Below are 22,233 nucleotides of genomic sequence, written 5' to 3'. Positions count from 1 at the left end.
CTTGTCACCGTCGCTAAGTGAATCACTGCAGTGGTTAAATTAGCAACCCCGGTTGTTAAGTAAATCGGGCTTCCCCAATGACTCCGTTGATCAGAAGGTCAAAAGAGGGGATCGCGTGATCCTGGGGAGGGGCGGGTACGACACTGCGACCGTCGTAAATATGACGGGTCCGAATGTAAACCATGAGATTGTGGGGGAAATGCTGCAACAGTCGTAAGTGTGAAAAACGGTCCTAAGTCACTTCTTTCAGGGCCCTCGCAACTTCAAATGGTCACTAAATGAACTGTTGTAAGTCAAGGACTACCTGGGGTGGCTTGGGATTTCCTGCTGGCCAACAGTTTTTCCCGTCTGTCCAATCCCTAAATAGCCGCCACATTGTGCCACCAGGGCCTCAAAATACAGAGATCTACACAAACACACACACAAAAACACACACCCATTCATGGAACCACAGCTGTGACATTGAGAGGGAAATTTCTCTCCCACGGCTTCTGCGAGGGCTCCATGCCCAGCGCATTCTCTCAAGCGTATTCCTCCATTTTGTTTTTTATCGGTACAGATTTGCTTTGTTCGGGGAACGGAGACGAATTTTCCCCTTCTGAAGGCTCTTTGTGGAACAGAAGTTGCCTCCAGAAGATGTGGGTGACTCCATCACTGGAGGGTTATAAGGCAGCCATTTGTCCGAAATAGTATAGGGCAGTAATGGCTAACCTTTTTGCCGTCGCATGCGAAAAACAGGGGGAGAGCAGGGGGAGGGGGTCGTGCGTGCGCATGCCCACACCCATAATTCAATGCCCCCCACGCATGTGCACATGACCCCCCCCTTCACTCCCCTCGCTTTTCGCACGCGACGGCAAAAATGTTACCGGTGGGCCCAGTAGGCCCAGTTTTTGCCCTCCCCAGGCTCCGGAGGCTTCCTTAGAGCCTGGGGAGGGCGAAAACAGCCTCCCCACCTCCCCAGAGGCCCTCCAGAGGCTAGAAACAGCTCATTTCCCGACTTCCGGTGCGCCCGGAAGGTCCGTTTTTTTTTGCCCTCCCCAGGCTCCAAAGGCTTTTTTGGAGCCTGGGGAGGGCAAAAAACAGCCTCCCCACCTCCCCGTTGGCCCTCCAGAGGCTGGAAACAGCTCATTTCCCGACTTCCGGTGCGCCCGGAAGGTCCGTTTTTTTTGCCCTCCCCAGGCTCCAGAGGCTTTCTTGGAGCCTGGGGAGGGCAAAAAACAGCCTCCCCACCTCCCCGGAGGCCCTCCAGAGGCTGGAAACAGCTCATTTCCTGACTTCCAGTGGGCCCGGAAGGTCCGTTTTTTTGCCCTCCCCAGGCTCCAGAGGCTTTCTTGGAGCCTGGGGAGGGCAAAAAACAGCCTCCCCCACACCCCCAGAGGCCAGAAACGGCCCATTTCCCGACTTCTAGTGGGCCCGGAAGGCCCAAAAATCAGCTGGGCGGCGCGCGCATGTGCGCTGGAGCTGAGTTAGGGCAATGCTCGCTTGCCCACAGATATGGCTCCACCTGCCACTTGTGGCACGGGGTTCGCCGTCACGGGTATAGGGTCTCCTGCTTGAGCAGGGGGTTGGACTAGAAGACCTCCAAGGCCCCTTCCAACTCTGTTATCCTGTTGTTGGCAGCCCAGCGAAGCAGCCGAAGAAATCAAGGCAGAACTTGCAGCCCGCAACTTCTGGTGGCAAGCTGTTCCACTGGTTAATTGTCCTCACTGTTAGGAAATTTCTCCTCAATTCCAGGTTGCTTCGCTCCTTGATGAGTTTCCATCCATTGCTTCTTGTCCTGCCTTCAGGTGCTTTGGAAAATAAATTGACCCCCCCTCCTCTTTGTTGCAGCCCCTTCAAATACTGGAATTCTGCTATCATGTCACCCGTAGTCCTTCTTTTCTCTAGGCTTTATATTATTATTATTATTTATTGAATTTGTATACCGCCCTACTCCCGAAGGACTCAGGGCGGTGAACAGCCAGATAAAATACATATAATACAAATGTTAAAAAGCATTAAAATACAATTAAATAATTTGGCCCGGAAACAAAATTTAAAACACCCCAAATTCTTAAGACAAATTTAAAATTTAAATTTTTTAAAAAGTTTAAAAGTTTAAAAGAGAGGTTAGGCCAGGCCGGCCTGCTGGAAAAGAAATGTTTTGATGGCACGGTGAAAAGCGCGCAGGTCTGGGATCCTCCGTATCTCTGGGGGCAGCTCGTTCCAGATGGCGGGTGCCCCCACAGAGAAGGCTCTCCCCCTGGGGGCCGCCAGTCGACATTGTTTGGCCGACAGCACCCAGAGGAGCCCCTCTCTATGGGAGCGTACTGGTCGGTGGGAGACTACTGGTGGCAGAAGGCGGTCTCGTAAATACCCCGGTCCTAAGCCATGGAGCGCTCTAAAGGTGGTAACCAAAACCTTGAAGCGCACCCGGAAGACCACCGGGAGCCAGTGCAGCTCGCGCAGGAGAGGTGTTACATGGAAGCACCACGTCGCTCCCATAACCACCCGCGCGGCCGCACTCTGCGCCAGTTGGAGCCTCCGGGTGCTCCTCAAGGGGAGCCCCATGTAGAGAGCATTGCAGTAGTCCAGGCAGGAAGTGACGAGGGCATGAGTGACCGTATTTAACGAGTCCCGATCCAGAAAGGGACGCAACTGGCAAATCAGGCGAACCTGATAAAACGCCCTCAATTCCTGCAACCGTTTTTTATCTTTTAGCCTCCAGTCCCCTAATTATCCTTGTTATTCTTTTCCGTAGACATGCCCGTTTTAAAAAAAATCTTTCTTGTAACGCACCGGTCCTGCAGCTTCGGGATGGACCCAAATTCGGCAGTAATTAAAAAAAATCCCATCCCACTTGCGTTGTCTGGAATTCCTTCAGCGCCATAAATACCACTTTGGCTCCTCAAAGCAAGGTAAATGCTAAGCTTTCAACCAGACTGGGTGGAAAAAGATTGAAGGGAGTGCAAATCACTGCTTCTAAAAATAAGACTTTGTGCAGCTTAATTCAGCCAGCCAAGTTGCAATCAAGGACCAACATGCAAAGCAATCTTTAGACAGACCTCGCCTGCAATTTGATTGGCACCTGCAGAGAGCTTCCCTGGCCGTAGGCTGGATCTTCAGCCTAATTCCTACGTTACCTTTTTTCTTTTAACGTAGTCATTAAATGCTTGAGGTCTTGCCAGAATTGCACACTAGGTAAGCCCCCCGCCCAAAGAAAAGGAGGGGGGAAGCAAACCCTCATTTTTAAAAAGTAAAAAACCGGATAAATCTGTACCCCGTAATTTAGATGGATTGCAATTTCCTCTGTCTAAAGTAACAGTAAAACAGAGCATAATTGGGGCAGTTAAGATTTTGCTAGAAGAGAATATGCCCCTAAGACATGCAAACTCATGAAAAACAAATCATCATGCAGCTTTTTATGCAAAAGAATTTAAAAGTCTCTTGATAGCAATAGCCCTTAGACTTATATACCTCTTCACGGTGCTTTACAGCCATCTCTAAGCAGTTTATGGAGTAAGTCTATTGCCCCCAAAAATCCAGGTCCTCATTTTACCAACCTCAGAAGGACGGAAGGCTGAGTCAACCTTGAGCTGGTCAGGATCGAACTGCTGACAGTGAGCAGTGAAATTAGCTTGCAATACTGCATTCTCAACCACTGTGCCAACATGGATGGATGGAAGGAAGGAAGGAAGGAGAATGGGAGAAGAAGAAGGAAGGAAGGAAGGAAGGAAGGAAGGGGAATGGAGGAAGAAGGAAGGAAGGAAGGAGAATGGGAGAAGAAGAAGGAAGGAAAGAGGGAAGGAAGGAAATGAAGAGGAAGGGAGGAAGGAAGGAAGGAGAATGGGAGAAGAAAAAAGGAAGGAAGGTAGGAAGGAAGGAGAATGGGAGAAGAAGAAGGAAGGAAGGAAGGAAGGAAATGAAGAGGAAGGGAGGAAGGAAGGAAGGAGAATGGGAGAAGAAGGAAGGAAGGAAGGAAGGAAGGAAGGAAGGAAGGAGAATGGGAGAAGAAGAAGGAAGGAAGGAAGGACGGAAGGAAGGAAGGAAGGAGAATGGGAGAAGAAAAAGGAAGGAAGGAAGGAAGGAGAATGGGAGAAGAAGAAGGAAGGGAGGAAGGAAGGAAATGAAGAGGAAGGGAGGAAGGAAGGAAGGAGAATGGGAGAAGAAGAAGGAAGGAAGGAGAATGAGAAGAAGAAGGAAGGAAGGAAGGAGAATGGGAGAAGAAGAAGGAAGGAAGGACGGAAGGAAGGAGAATGGGAGAAGAAGAAGGAAGGAAGGAAGGAAGGAGAATCGGAGAAGAAGAAGGAAGGAAGGAAGGAGAATGGGAGAAGAAGAAGGAAAGAAGGAAGGAAGGAGAATGGCAGAAGAAGGAAGGAAGGGAGGAAGGAAGGGAGGGCAATAGCAATAGCACTTAGACTTATATACCGCTTCACAGTGCTTTTACAGCCCTCTCTAAGCGATTTACAGAGTCAGCCTCTTGCCCCCCAACCATCTGGGTCCTCATTTGACCCATCTCGGAAAGATGAAAGTGGAAACAAGAAACGTTGGCATGAAACTCAACATTAAAAAAACGAAGATCGTGGCATCCGGTCCCAATTACTTCCTGGCAAAGACAGCTAGTCCTCCTCTTATGACTGCAACGGAGCCCAAAATTGATATTGCTAAGTGAGACATTTGTTAAGTGAGTTGGCCTAATTTTACGACTTTTCTCACCACCGTTGTTAAGCGAATCACCACAGTTGTCAAGTTAGTAACCCAGCTGTTAAATAAAGTGAATCTGGCTTCCTTGTTGTCTGGTCGCAAAAGGGGATCGCATGACCTCGGGACACTGCAATCGTCATAAATATGAGTTACCACGCGTCTGAATTTTGATCACATGACCACGGGGACAGTGCGACGGTCGTAAGGGTGAAAAACAGTCATCAGTCACTTTTTTCAGTGCCGCTGTAACTTTGAACGGTCACTAAATGAAGCATTGCAATATGAAGACAACCTGTAGAAGGAGAAGACATGGAAGAAGTGAAAGATTTTTATGGGCTCCAAAATCATAGTTTCCTCCATTACGACAAACCTAGACAGCGTACAGATAATCCTCAACTTACACCCATTTGTTTAGTGACCGTTCGAATTTACGACGGGACCGAAAGAAGCGACTTATGACCGTATTTCACGCTTACAGCGTTCCTTCCCATGGTCCCCTTTGGCGAACTTTCGACAAGCAGTCAATGGGGGGGGGGAACCAGATTCACTTAACAACCACGTTACTGACTGAACAACAGCAGTGATTCGCTTAACAACCGTGGGAAAGAAAGGTTGCAAAATGGGGCAAAACTCAGTACATGTCTCGCTTAACAACAGAAATGTGGTCCTCAGTTGCAGTTGTAAGTCGAGGACGACTTGTTTTAACTTTCCAAACAATCTCACACGGGAGTCAGAAACCCCCCCCCCACTTGTTATTCTCACAACACAATTGGAGGGTATTAATTAATTAATTAATCCTTCCGGATCTGAGAAAAACAGCAAATCTGATTTAGTTCACGGTCTGTATTGATAAACTCCTGATAGAAAAAAAGCAGCAAAAACAAGTGAGAAATGCACATACAACTTATCCAAATTCATCTGCCCGTTTTCAAAAGCCTCGCTTTGATCCATCCGGGCCCAGTAAACACCCTGAATAATTAAAAACAAAAACAATTCCAGCGGAATAAACATCACGCTCCAAATTCTGACATAACGTTCGAAACACAAAATAATAAACCAAATATCTTCCATCGTTAAATCGCCCTCTTTCTGTCCGCCTCTTAAGAAACCCAAATTAAACTCTCAAAAAGAGAAGAAATTTAAGCAGTACAGGTTAGTCCTGAGCCATGGACATTTTGGCCTCCATTGTGGTCATAAGTCGAGGACTACCTGCATACAGATAGTCCTTGATGTATGACTGCAACGGGGACAGAAACCTCCGTTGCTAAACAATGTGGTCCTTTAAGGGAGTTGTGCCCGATTTTGCAACCAATTTTGGTCGTAAATTGAGGTCTACCTCGTTGGATTATATTTCTAAAAGGTGTTTGGGAATGCACAGAGGCAAAAACACTCTGTGCATGCTCAGAAGTACTTTTTGGAGACTGAGAGCCAAGTGCCCATGGATCGGCCCTGGCAGACATGGAAAGGGATGGTGAGTTCTAATCCTGCCTTAGGTACGAAAGCTGGCTAGGTAATTTTGGGCCAATCACCAGGAGATGGTGAGTTCTAGTACCTTAGGCATTAAGGTGGTTGGGTGACTCTTCCAATCACCGGGAGACTGTGAGTTCTAGTCCCACCTTAGGCATGAATGCCAGCTGGGTGACTTTGGGCCAATCACCGGGAGACTGTGAGTTCTAGTCCCGCCTTAGGCAGAAAAGCCAATTGGGTGACTTTGGGCCAATCACCAGGAGACGGTGAGTTCTAGTCCCACCTTAGGCATGAAAGCCAGCTGGGTGACTTTCATCCAATCACCAGGAGACGGTGAGTTCTAGTCCCACCTTAGGCATGAATGCCAGCTGGGTGACTTTCATCCAATCACCAGGAGACGGTGAGTTCTAGTCCCACCTTAGGCATGAATGCCAGCTGGGTGACTTTGGGCCAATCACCGGGAGACGGTGAGTTCTAGTCCCGCCTTAGGCATGAATGCCAGCTGGGTGACTTTGGGCCAATCACCAGGAGACGGTGAGTTCTAGTCCCACCTTAAGCATGAAAGCCAGCTGGGTGACTTTCATCCAATCACCAGGAGTCTGTAAATTCTAGTCCCACATTAGGCATGAATGCCAGCTGGGTGACTTTGGGCCAATCACCGGGAGACTGTGAGTTCTAGTCCCGCCTTAGGCATAAAAGCCAATTGGGTGACTTTGGGCCAATCACCAGGAGACGGTGAGTTCTAGTGCCTTAGGCATTAAGGTGGTTGGGTGACTCTTCCAATCACTGGGAGGCTGTGAGTTCTAGTCCCGCCTTAGGCATGAACGCCAGCTGGGTGACTTTGGGCCAATGACCAGGAGACTGTGAGTTCTAGTCCCGCCTTAGGCATAAAAGCCAATTGGTGACTTTGGGCCAATCACCAGGAGACGGTGAATTTAAGTCCCACCTTAGGCATGAATGCCAGCTGGGTGACTTTGGGCCAATCACCGGGAGACTGTGAGTTCTAGTCCCACTTTAGGCATGAATGCCAGCTGGGTGACTTTCATCCAATCACAGGGAGACGGTGAGTTCTAGTACATACATTTAAGCAGCATTATGCTATCTGTTGTAAGTCTCCCTTAAGTCTTACAACAGACAGCATCATGCTGCTTAAATGTCTGATAAAGCCTAGAAAATAGTGATTTGGGATGTCACTTAACTATGGCTATATAACCGTCTTGATTTACGTAGGAAAAACCCTGGCTAGAACAGTAATGCCTATAAATAAAATAATAAAAATGAAAATAAAATAAAATATTGGACCAATGCTGGGGAATCCATAGCAAATATTCATAACTTTAACCCCAATCATCATGCCGTTTGCAGGAAATAAGATTTATTTTATTCCAAGTGCGGATTCAGCTCTGAACTGAGTGGCAGAGGGGTTGGTTTTACGAAGGCAATCTGTCCAGATCGAAAGCTGCAGACGGAATCTTCCATTGCGGTGATCATTGTTTATTTCAATGGGGGATTCCGGGGAAGAGTTTCTAGGGGAACAAAACCCCCAGGAGAAATTTGCAAGCTAGAACAGTTTGTTCTCCCTGCAGCCTTCCGAGTTTGCCTCTGTGCAGAATGAAAGCAGAATGAAGTCTGCAACACGCACCAGTTTACCGTTAGTCCTTGACTTACAACAATTCATTTAATGACCATTCCAAGTTACGACGGCGCTGAAAAAAGGGACTTACAAACGATTTTCACACTTAACGACCCTTGCCGCATTCCCGTGGTCATGTGATCAAAATTTAGACTCTCGACAATTGGCTCGACAAGTGAGCCATGCGGTTGTTAAGTGAATCTGGGTACCTCCATTGCGGTTGTTTGTCAGATGTCGGCTGGGAAGGTCACAAAAAGGGGGGATCACGTGACCCCAGGACAGTGCAGTCGTCCTAAATACATGCCAGCTGCCAATTGTCCGAATTTTGATCGCTTGAAGGGGCTTCGGTCACATGGGCTGCAGCTTCCTTCTATGCTTTCTTCACATGCAGGTAGTCCTCGACTTACAACGGTTCATTGAGTGACCGAAGTTACAACGGCACTGCAAAAAGTGATTTATAACCATTTTTCACCCTTATGACTGTTGCAGCATCTCCAGTGTCCCCGGGATCACATGATCTCCTTTTGGGACCTTCTGACAAACTGAGTCAACGGGGAAAGCCAGATTCACTTAACAACTGGGTTATTCATTTAACAACGGCAGTGATTCGCTTAACAACCATGTTACAAACAGCAGTGGTTCACTTAACAACTGTGGCAAGAAAGGTCGTAAAATGGGTCACTTAACAACTGTCTCGCTCAACAATGGACACTTTGGGCTCAACTGTGGTCATAAATCGAGGATTTCCTGTACAAATAATCCCAACCGTATTTGTTTTCTCCCAAAGATCACCTGTCCTCGGTTAATTATAGATCCAAATACTTTTAGATAACATCTGCATTGTTTCACTTAACAACCGTGGCCACAAAGGTTGTAAAATGGCGCAAATTCACTTAACCGTCTCACTTAGCAACAGGAATGTTGGGCTCAGTTGTGGTCATAAATCAAGGACTAGCTGTATATACCGTAGCTGGATCCCCACATTCTGTTATTCTGCTCTTCCGTTATGGCCGGATCGCCATCTTTTTCAGGAGTTCTTTAGCTAACCACCATTTTTAGAATAAATCACAATTGCAGAGCACAGTAAGCTGCAAACCATGATTTTTGAGCTATCATGGCTGGGTTCCTAGATCGAACTGAACCCAAGATGAAATAAACCACATGCTGGTTTAGGGTGATATTTCAACCAACTCGTGGTTCATAGGGAAAAGCTTACCACGGTTTTAGGGAATGTACTCTGGATCTCTGACTCCAACTATATAAAAAAGAAGAAATTGGCTACTAAAAACCCTAATTGGTTGTTAACTCTGAAACTGCAACGTATTTTAGCTAATTAAACTGCACCAAGGCGAGAAAGGAGCACGCAACGGAATAGAAATGCATTATATAAGACTGAATTGGGGTTTAGCATTTCATAAGAAATGAATTCCCCATGCATTAATAATGAATCATGTTCACAATACTTGTTAGTGTTTATGCAATACTTTTTAAAAAACTATTTTCAGTTGGTATATGCTGATATCTAGGTGCAGCAGAAGACTCAAATTTATTTGCATAACGACTCGGTTTATCACACAACCTACATTAATTGGTTATATATCTACCGATCCTTTCTAATATGAATTAAAGACGATGAGGGTGTTTCTCAGCCTCAGGAACTCTAAGATATGTGGACTTCAACTCCCAGAATTCCCCAGCCAGCAGAGCATAATAATAATAATAATAATAATAATAATAATAATAATAATAATAATAATAATAATAATAATAATAATAATAATAATAATAATAATATTTAAGGAATCAAACTCAGTGATTTTACTATAGTCCAAGAGTTTCCCAAACTTAGCACTTTGATATGTGGACTTCAACTCCCAGAATTCTCAGGTTGTGGAATTCTGAAAGTCCATTCAGGCCAGTGAGGGAATTCTGGGAGTTGAAGTCCACTCAGGCCAGTGAGAGAATTCTGGGAGTTTATTTATTTATTTATTTATTTATTTTTGAATTTGTATACCGCCCTTCTCCCTGAGGACTCAGGGCGGTGAACAGCCAGATAAAAACATCAAATACAAATATTAAAACACATTTAAAAATATATATAGATTTGGCCGCATTAATTAAAACGATAAGCAAAACAGAACAATTAAAAAACCCTTAAAAAGAAATTAAGCCAGCCCGGCTTGTTGAAAAAAAAAAGTTTTAAGGGCACGGCGGAAGGCACCGAGGTCTTGGATTCTCCTTATCTCTGGAGGCAGCTGATTCCAGAGGGTGGGTGCCCCCACAGAGAAGGCCCTCCTCCTGGGGGTCACCAGCCTGCATTGTTTGGCTGATGGCACCCCAAGGAGGCCCTCTCTGTGGGAGCGCACGGGTCGGTGGGAGGTCGTCGGTGGCAGTAGGCGGTCTCGAAGATAGCTAGGCTCTATGCCATGGAGCGCTTTAAAGGTGATAACCAACACCTTGAAGCGCACCCGGAAGACCACCGGGAGTCAGTGCAGCTCGCGCAGGAGCGGTGTTACATGGGAGCGCCACGCTACTCCTGTCACTACCCGCGCTGCTGCGTTCTGGACCAGTTGGAGCCTCCGGGTGCTCCTCAAGGGGAGCCCCATGTAGAGAGCATTGCAGTAATCAAGGCGAGAGGTGACGAGGGCGTGAGTGACTGTGCACAGGGAATCCCGATCAAGAAAGGGCCGCAACTGGCGGATCAGGCGAACCTGATAAAAGGTCCCCCTGGTTACAGCCGTCAGATGTTCCTCCAAGGACAGCTGCGTATCCAGGAGGACTCCCAGATTGCGAGCCCTTTCAGTGGGGGCCAAAGACTCACCCCCAATAGTCAGGGATGAAGTCAACTGACTATATCGGGATGCCGGGAGCCACAGCCGCTCAGTCTTGGAAGGGTTGAGCCTGAGCCTGTTCCTCCCCATCCAGATCCGCACAGCCTCCAGGCACTGGGACATCACTTCAAGGGCATCGTTGGGGTGGCCTGGGGTGGAGATGTACAGCTGGGTGTCATCAGCGTACTGGTGGTATCTCACCCCGAAGCCACGGATGATCTCGCCCAGCGGCTTCACATAAATGTTGAACAGAAGGGGCAAGAGGACCGATCCCTGCGGCACTCCACAGACGAGAGGCCTCGAGGTCGACCTCTGCCCCCCTGCCAACACGAACTGCGACCGGTCGGAGAGAAAGGAGGAGAACCACCGCAACACGGTGCCCCCCATCCCCAACTCTTCCAGCCGGTGCAGCATGATACCATGGTCGATGGTATCAAAAGCCGCTGAGAGATCTAATAGGACCAGAACAGAGGAATAACCCCTGTTCCGAGCCCTCCAGAGATCATCCACCAACGCGACCAATGCCGTTTCCGTGCTGTGCCCAGGCCTGAAACCAGACTGGAACGGATCCAGATAGGAGTTGAAGTCCATTCAGGCCAGTGAGAGAATTCTGGGAGTTGAAGTCCATTCAGGCCAGTGAGGGAACTCTGGGAGTTGAAATCCACTCAGGCCAGTGAGGGAACTCTGGGAGTTGAAATCCACTCAGGCCAGCTAGGGAATTCTGGGAGTTGAAGTCCATTCAGGCCAGTGAGGGAATTCTGGGAGTTGAAGTCCATTCAGGCCAGTGAGGGAATTCTGGGAGTTGAAGTCCATTCAGGCCAGTGAGGGAATTCTGGGAGTTGAAGTCCATTCAGGCCAGTGAGGGAATTCTGGGAGTTGAAGTCCATTCAGGCCAGTGAGGGAATTCTGGGAGTTGAAGTCCACTCAGGCCAGTGAGGGAACTCTGGGAGTTGAAATCCACTCAGGCCAGTGAGTGAATTCTGGGAGTTGAAGCCCACTCAGGCCAGCTAGGGAATTCTGGGAGTTGAAGTCCATTCAGGCCAGTGAGGGAATTCTGGGAGTTGAAGTCTATTCAGGCCAGTGAGTGAATTCTGGGAGTTGAAGTCCATTCAGGCCAGTGAGGGAATTCTGGGAGTTGAAGTCCATTCAGGCCAGTGAGGGAATTCTGGGAGTTGAAGTCCATTCAACTCCCAGAAGTTACACTCATACAGTCGTAAGTGGGAGGAGATGGATAACAATATCCAGGAGACTGTGAATTCTAGTCCTGCCTTAGGCATGAAAAATGGCTGGGTGACTTTGGGCCAATCACCAGGAGACAGTGAGTTCTAGTTCCACCTCAGGCATGAAAGCCTACTGAGTGACTTTGGCCCAGTCAGTCTCTCTCAACCCAACCTACCTAACAGGGTTGTTTTTTGTGGATAAAATAGGAAGGCGTATTAGGCACGTTCCCCACCTCGAGTTACTTATAAAGTAATAAAGGCAGGATTTTTAAAAAATCTGATAAAGAAATAAAATATCTCTTCTCCTCAAGTGGAATTGCAAACTTACAACAAGGATTTACCTATGTGCATTTTTTCCAAGGGACACACCAGGAGCCCAAGGTTGTGCTATCCTTAGAAACAGCCAGCCAAGCTACCCAGCGAAAACAACCTCTAAATAACAACACCCAACAAGAGATCCTTTCCATTGCCAACGGCTTCTCCAATTACAGTTGGAACAGAGTTGGAAAATATTCTGTTCAATCTTTTTGGAGCCGGAGAGCTTTAACCAATCTAATAAATAAAACACAATTTTAAAAAAAATGCCTGCAAGGAGATAGAGAGAGAGGGACAACTCTATTGGCAGGGATTCGTGCAGCTGGCCAGAGCGTTTGCCAAAAGTGTTTTACACAAACACACACAAACACACAAACACACTGAATATCACACACACACACTGGTTGGGTGTCAGGCTCTAGGCTCAACCCTGCTTGCAAAGGACAATAAACAGCGTCTTTAATAAAGATGCACACGCAGAAAGTCATGGAATAACAGAGTCAGAAGGGACCCTAGAGGTCTTCTAGTCCAGCCCAGAGGTGAAATCCAGTAGGTTCTAACAGGTTCTGGAGAACCAGTAGCAGAAATTTTGAGTAGTTTGGAGAACCGGCAAATACGACCTCTGGCTGGCCCCAGGAGTGGGGTGGGAATGGAGATTTTGCAATATCCTTCCCCCAGGAGTGAGGAGGGAATGGGGATTTTGCAGTATCCTTCCCCTGGAGTGGGGTGGGAATGGAGATTTTGCAATATCCTTCCCCTGGAGTGGAGAGGGAATGGGGATTTTGCAGTACCCTCCCCCCAGGAGTGAGGAGGGAATAGGGATTTTGCAGTATCCTCCCCCTGGAGTGGGGTGGGAATGGAGATTTTGCAATATCCTTCCCCCAGGAGTGGGGAAAGAATGGGGATTTTGCAGTATCCTTCCCCTTGAGTGGAGAGGGAATGGGGATTTTGCAGTACCCTATCCCCAAGAGTGCGGAGGGAATAGGGATTTTGCAGTATCCTTCCCCTGGAATGGGGAGGGAATGGGGATTTTGCAGTATCCTTCCCTTGGAGTGGGGAGTGAATGGGGATTTTGCAGTATCCTTCCCCTGGAGTGGAGAGGGAATGGAGATTTTGCAGTACCCTCCCCCCAGGAGTGAGGAGGGAATGGGGATTTTGCAGTATCCTTCCCCTGGAATGGGGAGGGAATGGGGATTTTGCAGTATCCTTCCCCTGGAGTGGGGAGTGAATGGGGATTTTGCAGTATCCTTCCCCTGCCATGCCCACCAAGCCATGCCCACAGAACCGGTAGGGAAAAAATTTGGATTTCACCCCTGGTCCAACCCACCCAATTAAAATAGAAAGATAGAAAAACGGACAGCAGAAAAAGTCCAGTGGTCCATTGGAAAATTGGAAAAAACATGGGAGTATTGAAAAATTGGATTGGACCAGCTGATAAAAGACGATGAATTTTCAACATACTCTGTGTTCAGAGATAATAATAATAATAATAATAATAATAATAATAATAATAATAATAATAATAATAATAATAATTTTATTTCTATACCACCCTTCTCCCAAAGGACTCAGGGCGGTGTACAGCCTATTTAAAAACACAAGACAAAACAGCAGTTAAAAATTAAAAGATTAAGATCATCTATTGGGTATAATGGCAAAATTTACAAAATGTGCAATTACAACATTTGTTAATTTTTCATTTTTCAGCATTTTTCAGCTTCCGAGATGCTGAAATAACTATTGAAAATCCTTTAAAACTGAGAAAAGTTGGATTTTATATATCTTTGACATCTATAAATCAATTTGATAGGCAGATGTTAAGAAATGTAACAAAAGAATGAGACATTCCCCTTGAGTACTTTTAATTTTAATTTTTGTTGGAGGATGGACATGTGTTTATCCCAAAAACATATTCAAACTCAATTACTGACAACTGACCCATTATCTCTGCTGGAATTTGGTTCCCAGCTTCCACTACTCTTTTTATCATAGTCCTCGACTTACGGCCAGCCGTTCATTTAGTGACGGTTTGAAGTTACAACGATGTTGAAAAATGCGACTTATGAACGGTTCTCACACTTACAACCTTTGCAGCATTCCCCCCCTCCCCAAATCACGTGATTAAAATTCGGAGGCTTGGCAACTGACCCATATTTATGACGGTCTCAGTGTCCTGGGGGTCACGTAATCCCCTTTTGCGAAAATTTTGACGAGCGAAGTGGGAAACCAGATTCACTTAACGGCCATCTTACTTTTAAAGATGAATTTGAAAGAGGCCAAGGAAGTGATTTATTAGAAGTGTTGGAAGGTTAAAAGCAATAACAATAAGGATAACAACAGTGCAATGCTGACTTTGTCGATGAAGTTATTTCATTTATACAACTTCAGAAGTTGTGGGTACCCCGTCACAGGAGGTTTTTAAGAAAAGACCGGGCAGCCAATCTGTCTGGAATAGTATAAGGTTTCCTGCTGGAGCAGGGGGGTTAGACTAGATGATCTCCAAGGTCCCTTCCAGCTCTATTCTAATTGATATTTCTTAGATTTTTATCCTGCCTTTATAAGTAACTCAATAGAATAGAATAGAATTTTTTATTGGCCAAGTGTGATTGGACACACAAGGAATTTGTCTTTGGTGCTTAAGCTCTCAGTGTACATAAAAAGACAAGATACATTCGTCAAGAATCATAAGGTACAACACTTAATGATAGTCATAGGGAACAAATAAGCAATCAGGAAACAATATCAATATAAATCATAAAGATCCAGCAATAAGTTACAGTCATACAGTCAGATGAACATACCTAATATCCTTTCGTCTTCCTATTTTCCCCACAACAACCCTGAAAGGTAGGACAGGCTGAGAGAGAGAGAGAGAGTCGCTGGCTCAAAGTCACCCAGCTGGCTTTCATGTTTAAGGTAGGACTAGAACTCCCAATCCCCTGGTGACTGGGGGCAAAGCTTCCCAGCCAAGCGCCTAAAGCCAAACTAGAACTCACAGTCTCCTGGCGATTGGCTCAAAGACACCCACCTGGCTCTCGTTCATAAAACGGGACTAGAACTCATTGTCTTCTGGTGATTGGCCCACAGTCTGCCAGTCAGGTTTCCTGCTTAAGGCTGAACTAGAATTCACTGCCTCCTGGCGATTGGCTTAAAGTCACCCAGGTGGCTTTCATGCCTAAGGCAGAACTAGAATTCACAGTCTCCTGGTGATTGGCTTAAAGTCACCCAGGTGGCTTTCATGCCTAAGGCAGAACTAGAACTCCCAGTCTCCTGGTGATTGGCTTAAAGTCACCCAGGTGGCTTTCATGGCTAAGGCTGAACCAGAACTCCCAGTCTCCTGGTGATTGTCCCAAAGTCACCCAGCCAGCTTTTATGCTTCAGGTGGGACTAGAACTCCGGGTCTCCTGGCTTCTAGACAAGCACCTTAAGCATAAAACGCAGGCTGATCTTCAGTGGGACTGCTACATACTTTTTGACCACGTCTAGCGGGCATCCCTAGACGCTACGAAGTCTTTAGCGCCCTCTCTCAATTACAAAGGCAAGCAGAGCCTCCAAGTCCAGGGGCAGTACAGCCCTCCCCACAGCCATTCTAGCTCGCTCAGGATGGGGTGGGTGTCAGCATTTCCCCCGCTGGCTGTCTGCTGTCTGGGGTGGGCAGCCCCCCCCTCCTCGGCCTCATCCGGCACCCGCAGGCTCTGCAGAGCCCCACAAGGACACCGCACCAAAGTCAGCCAAAATGCCACCGGAGCCCTCTGCAGAGGCACCCTTCAAAGGCGAGCAGAGACGTCTCGAACCCAGGACCCTCTCAACCACCACCCTATCCCACCCCCACCCCCCAGAGGACAGGCATACCTTGATGGCCAGGCAAGGGACAGGCAGCTGGATCAGAAAGACTACATCTCCCATCCCCGGGCCCAGGATGATGAGTACTGTAGCCCAAGGCATAAAGGGAGCACTCCGGACAGCGACTAGCGGGGGGGGTAACCACCCCCCTATCCCACCCCCCCCAGAGGACAGGCATACCTTGATGGCCAGGCAACGGATAGGCAGCTGGATCAGAAAGACTACATCTCCCATCCCCTGGCCCAGGATGATGAGTACTGTAGCCCAAGGCATAAAGGGAGCATTCCGGACAGTGATTCACGGGGGTGGGGGGCTCATGGAAGCAAGGAGGAGGCAGGGACCCCCTTGGGGAAAAAAAACCCTTCCTCACTTCAGATGGGGCTTCAGGGGATGATGGGCGTTGTAGTCAGGCCTCCCAGACAGCCCCCACCCCCACCCCCGGATCGTAAGCTAGCGATCCTTCTCTCTCTCTTTCTCTAGCTCGTCCTCTTCCATCGCTTGTATGCCAACCCTTCCCGGGGATGATGGGAACTGTAGTCCCATGGGAAGAAAGAGATGCGCCATCCAAGGGGTTTCTCACCAAAGCCCATCCGAAAAGGGATCTCATCCCTACCTGGGAAAAAACAGATCCCGCGGATCGATCAGTCCGCTGCGGCCGGGCAGGAGATGGAGACCCCGGCTGCGCTCTTCTCCTTCCTCCTCCTCCTTCCTCCTCTTCTTCCTCCTCCTTTATGAATGAATGAAGGATCCCGCGAGCCGGGCTGAGAAAGCAGCTGGGGTGACGCCGGGCCACGCCCCTCGCCCTCGCTCCGCCCCCCTCCATTGTTACGTCACAATGGAAAAGCTACTCAACGTTCCGAGCCACGCCCCCCCTCCTCCTCCTCCTCCTCCCCAGCGCTCCTCAGCCGAAGCCGCGCGGAAGGAAGAAAGCGGCCCCTGGTGGGCAGGTGGCCACACTGCACCCGAGTTTCCACTCTGGCCACACAATGCTGGGGCGAAAACTCAAGTTTGTTTGAAACTGGGTTAGTCTTTCTTTTTCTTTCTTTTCTTTTTTTTTTTTAACCCCCTCCAATGATTGAGAGGCTGTTGGGAAAAGCGGGGTGGATTTTATTCCAGTTCAGGAGATCATTTGGGACCCAAATTATATTCGCTTCTCTGCATCTTTTGACTTAATTTGATTTTATAGCATTTATAGTTATTTGCATTTATGGTATTGTAGGAAGTTAGCACCCACCCCTTTCCTAGAAGAATGAAATATTTTAGGAAATATTAGAAAGGCAGAATATTATGTTTCGCTGGATGAGAAATGGAGAAGCATGTTTTAAAGACGAAGCAGCTCCCACCTTCCTGCCCCCCCCCATAAAGTAGGTAAATGCAGCGGGTCCAGCTGGATGATCACTGAAGGGCCCTCTTCACTGTAAGAAAGGAAATGTGCTTGTTTAAGGGAAGCCAATTAACCAGATGAAAGGCAGAGTATTCCTTCAGAAGGGGCCCCTCAGTTGTCAGAGATAAGAAGCATTTGGTGAAATACAGTTCGAGGTTAGAGAGGTCAAGTATGACCACATGTAATATTAACAAGAGATAATTTGAATCTATGCTTCAGTAATCTACATAAAGAATTATGAATGTTGGCAGAGAAGAATATGAATCAGTAAGTGTCAATTAAAAATGACAAATGTATATGACCATATGAATTGCTGAGTTAACAGAATCCTTTGTTTGAAGCTGTATAAAGTTGGACTCTCATGTTCATTATTTTGCTCAGATTCTTTAGGTAGCAATACCTGTCTGAACCTTATTGCAATAATAAAGCTGACTCTGTCTGCCCCGAAGGGATGTCTCTTAATTCCTTCCTTCCATAACACCACCCTTTGTCAAGGGGCCAGAGGCAGAAACTCAAATCTTTGTCAATGGACCATCATCTGCAACACAATAGGATCCATCTAGCAACAGAAACTAACACAATAGGACCCATCTAGCAACAGAAACTCACCACATGGCACCTGGGAAGATTACATCAGCCAGCAAGGCTAGCTAAGACCCCCACCCCCTGGGAGTCTGACAACCAATCAGGACACTCTTTTGGGGCCCCAGGAAGTTCAAAGCCAGAGAGGGCATAAAACCCGGGGACTCGCCCCTTTTTCTGTTCAGGAACTCAAACCATGTGATCCTGTCCACCATTAAACCATCTTTCCAAGCAGTCTCCGTGTTTCCAGTGTCTTTTTCCCCACTTGGAGCTGAACCCAGAAGGATATTTCTTCTTACAGTATTATAAATTATACAGTATTAATGTTGTAAGCCGCCCCCCCCCCCAGGGTTACCTTGTGGCAAGACTGGGCCGCTAATAAATTTTACAAACCAACAAATAAAAAAAAAAACAACTTAGCTGAGAATTCTGTTGGGAATTAGAATGCAAAATGTTCCTATATTGAATATATTCGTAAGAATAAGACAGCATAGGATGAAGAGTGGTCTTCTTTGGACAGAGGAGGAGGGAAATGACAGCCTGGAGGAATTGTCAGGTTGGAAGGGACCTCGGAGGTCTTCTAGTCCAGCCCCCTGCCTGGGTGGTGGGTTGGAATTCTCATCCCAGACAAATGGCTGTTTAAACCTTGGTTTGCAAATGTCCAAAAAGTCAAAAAGGATACGGCTGTACAACTTGTGGCAACTTGAAGAAGTCTGGACTACAATTCCCTGGCTGGGGATTCTGGGAGTTGAAGTCCAGAGATCTTCACGTTCCCATGATTGAGAAACCCTGGTTAGTATCTCCTTTTCTGACTAGCCCACTTTATCCAGGGCATTAAAATCTTGGATGCCACCTTTGTACGTCTCATGAAGGCAGCTGCATCTCATGAAAGCTTTTGCCTTTGAATTAACTGGGTTAGCTGGAGAAGGGGCTTTTAGGTTCCTTCTGAATGGGGCTATCGTGGTTTGACCCGACTCCCCTTCCACACTGAAACCCTCCCAGAATTGAGCCCCCCAAAACTCTAGGAGACAAGCTGCCCCACATCCTCGTCTCTCTCCTGCATCAGAAAATCCCTTTTTTTACTCTCAGTTTGGATCTTCCCATACAGGTAAATCCTCAACTTACAACCCTGGAATTTCTGTTGCTATGCAAGACACATGTTAAGTGAGTCGCGCCCAATTTTACGACCCTTTTGAGTCACATGAGTCGTCTGGTCGTTAAGCGAATCCGGCTTCCTCTGTTTGACTTCACTTGTCGGACACCGGGACAGGAAAGTCACAAATAGTGATCACACAGACCCGGGGAATGTTAACAACTGTTGTAAATAGAGGCACCTTTTGATCATGTGACTGGGTGGGGGAAAAAAATGCCCTGTGATGGTCGTAAGTGCGAGGACCGGTCCTAAGTTCTTTTTTTTTTAGTGCTATTATAACTTTGGTCCTTAAATGAGGGGTTATAATTAGAAAACTCCCTGTAAAACTCCCTTCCATTCGTTGGTTCTTGTCGTAAATCCTGCCCTTTGGGGGTTTCAAACATGCCCCCCACCCCATCTTCCTCTTTCCTTGACCCCCCTCCTTGTAGACTTTAGCCCCCCCACCTCACCCAGCCCCTCCCCATCTCCCAAAACCCGGCTTCTAAACAGCCCCATTGCCAGCTCATAAACATGTTTGCCATCCAGCTATTAACTCAACCTCTAAACCCAGCGTTTTTCAACAACAACAACACAACAGTCACAACTAACAGGTAAATAAACACCTGCCCCCCACCCACCCTCAAGGCTGATCCTGCCTCCCCCACCCCCCGCCTCCCCAACCTCAGAGCACAAAGAGAAAACAAAGCAGCCATCCAGGGAAACGAACCATCCCAAAACTCCCATTATATTACTCACAAGGTCAGATGCTTGTCTGCATTACGGATTCCCTTCTGAGTCAGCAAACCAGAGAGCCAAAAATAGGACCGGTTTCCTAAACCAGGTTTATTGATGGTGGGAAACCGGCTTGAGGTGCCGTAATCTCCATTTTTTTTTTTTAATTTGATTTATATGCCGCCCTTCTCCGGAGACTCAGGGCGGCTTACAGTGCGTTAAGCAATAGCCTTCATACTTTTGTATATTTATACAAAGTCAGCTTATTGCCCCCACAATCTGGGTCCTCATTTCACCTACCTTAGAAAGGATGGAAGGCTGAGTCAACCTTGAGCCTTGGAGAGATTCGAACTTGCAATAATTACAGACAGCTGGTGTTAATCACAATGCTATCAGTCTGCTGATCCATCAGGCCCTCAATGGGCTTGCCGGGACATCTTGAAGAGGAGTAAATATCAGTGGAAAAGTCGTTGCCAGAAGGGGGGGGGTAAAAGATGGTTAGTTTTAAAGTTGGTTTGTGGTCGATCGTGGCTTGATGAGTTGTGAAAACCCAGAATAGTGGCTGGGATAATGGAGTGACTACATTTATTTGTTTATTTGTCTTGATTTTATGATTTTATGGTTGGTTTTAAATTTTGATATGGATTTTAAATTGACAAATTTTAAACTATGGGCCAAATTTAATTATTTTAAATCTATTTTTAATCGTACTTTATGTATAAATGCTTTTATTTTGGCTCACCGCCCTGAGTCCGAAAGGAGAAGGGCGGTATAGAAATTCGAATAATAATAATAATAATAATAATAATAATAATAATAATAATAATAATAATAATAATAATAATATATATGGCTGCCCATTTCATGAACAGGGACTCTGGGGGGGGTTCCCAATATATTAAAAAACTATTAAACCCCAAATATAACTTAGTGCAGAATTCTGAGCCAGGGGCCCCCATGGATTTCTCTCAGACAATAAATAAGCTACTCCTCGACTTACGGCAGCTCGACATACAGTTTAGTGACCGTTCAAAATTGCAACGGCACTGCAAAACGTGACTTAGGATCGGTTTTTTTCACACTTAACAACCGTTGTAAAGCATCCCCATGGTCTCGTGGTCATCCAAATTCGGATGCTTGGAAACGGACTTGTACTTATGACGGTTGCGGTGGTCCTGAGGTCATGGGATCTCCTTTTGAGTAAGTACCTCCAGGAAGGTCTGTCATAACTTTGGACGGTCTCTAAGTGACCAGTCGTAAGTCGAGGACTACCTATAGAGAAGATTATTGAGGTTTCCACCGAAAAAAACACCCAAGGAGACTCAACACTCCAATCATGTAGAGCAGGTCAAACTCAATTGAGGGCCGCATAAAGGATGTGGTTGACCTTGGGGGGGTGGGGCAGGTGGGTGTGGCTTACTGGTTGGGTGTGGCCAGCTTGACGCCATTCCCCAAACTGCTGGCATGTTTCCTCTTGGCATTGGGTAGACCAGGATGGCACCGCGGGCCTTGAGTTTAACACCCCTGATGTAGAGAGATTCTCACACATAAACCTTGGCCCAATGTCACCTCAAGTTGAAATACCTGTAGTCCTCGACATATGACTGTAATCGAGCCTGCCCATTATGGTCGTAAAATGACCATGTGGCAGTTGTTGGAGCGAACATGGAAATTGTAAAGGGAAATCAGGGTTGGCGATGGGCATTGTTTTGCAAAAACCTGGAAGTATAGATAGTCCTCTACTTATGACCCCCAATGGACCGCAAAATACCTGTTGCTAAACGAGACAGGTGCTAAATGAATTCTGCCTTATGTTACGACCTTTCTGGCCACAGTTGTTAAGTGAAGCACTGCAGTTGTTAAGGTTGTAACGTGGTTGTTAAGCAAATAGAAATAGGAATAAGAATAGAATAGAATAGAATAGAATAGAATAGAATAGAATAGAATAGAATAGAATAGAATAGAATAGAGAAAAAATGCAGAATAGAATAGAGAAAAAATGCAGAATAGAATAGAGAATAGAATAGAGAAAAAATGCAGAATAGAATAGAATAGAATAGAGAAAAATGCAGAATAGAATAGAATAGAGAAAAAATGCAGAATAGAATAGAGAATAGAATAGAGAAATATGCAGAATAGAATAGAGAAAAAATGCAGAATAGAATAGAATAGAGAAAAATGCAGAATAGAATAGAATAGAATAGAGAAAAATGCAGAATAGAATAGAATAGAGAAAAAATGCAGAATAGAATAGAATAGAATAGAGAAAAAATGCAGAATAGAATAGAATAGAGAATAGAATAGAGAAAAAATGCAGAATAGAATAGAGAAAAATGCAGAATAGAATAGAATAGAGAAAAAATGCAGAATAGAATAGAATAGAGAAAAATGCAGAATAGAATAGAATAGAA

The 22,233-nt window shown here is 46.3% G+C and overlaps 1 protein-coding gene across 1 annotated transcript in view; it reads right to left on the bottom strand.

Moving 5' to 3' along the window:
- Window positions 1-16,661, bottom strand: part of RELT (RELT TNF receptor) — a 56,319-nt gene extending 39,658 nt beyond the window's left edge. The window contains exon 1 of the mRNA XM_070944105.1: window positions 16,606-16,661. The gene's annotated coding sequence lies outside the window, so the exon portion shown is untranslated. The remainder of the gene's footprint in view (window positions 1-16,605) is intronic.
- Window positions 16,662-22,233: the final 5,572 nt, after the last annotated feature.

This window comes from Pituophis catenifer, unplaced genomic scaffold (genome assembly GCF_029215685.1).
Source record: "Pituophis catenifer annectens isolate HBS135680 unplaced genomic scaffold, rPitCat1.0.hap2 SCAF_4, whole genome shotgun sequence".
Lineage (NCBI taxonomy): Eukaryota > Metazoa > Chordata > Lepidosauria > Squamata > Colubridae > Pituophis > Pituophis catenifer.
This window is presented reverse-complemented; position numbering and strand designations above follow the sequence as displayed.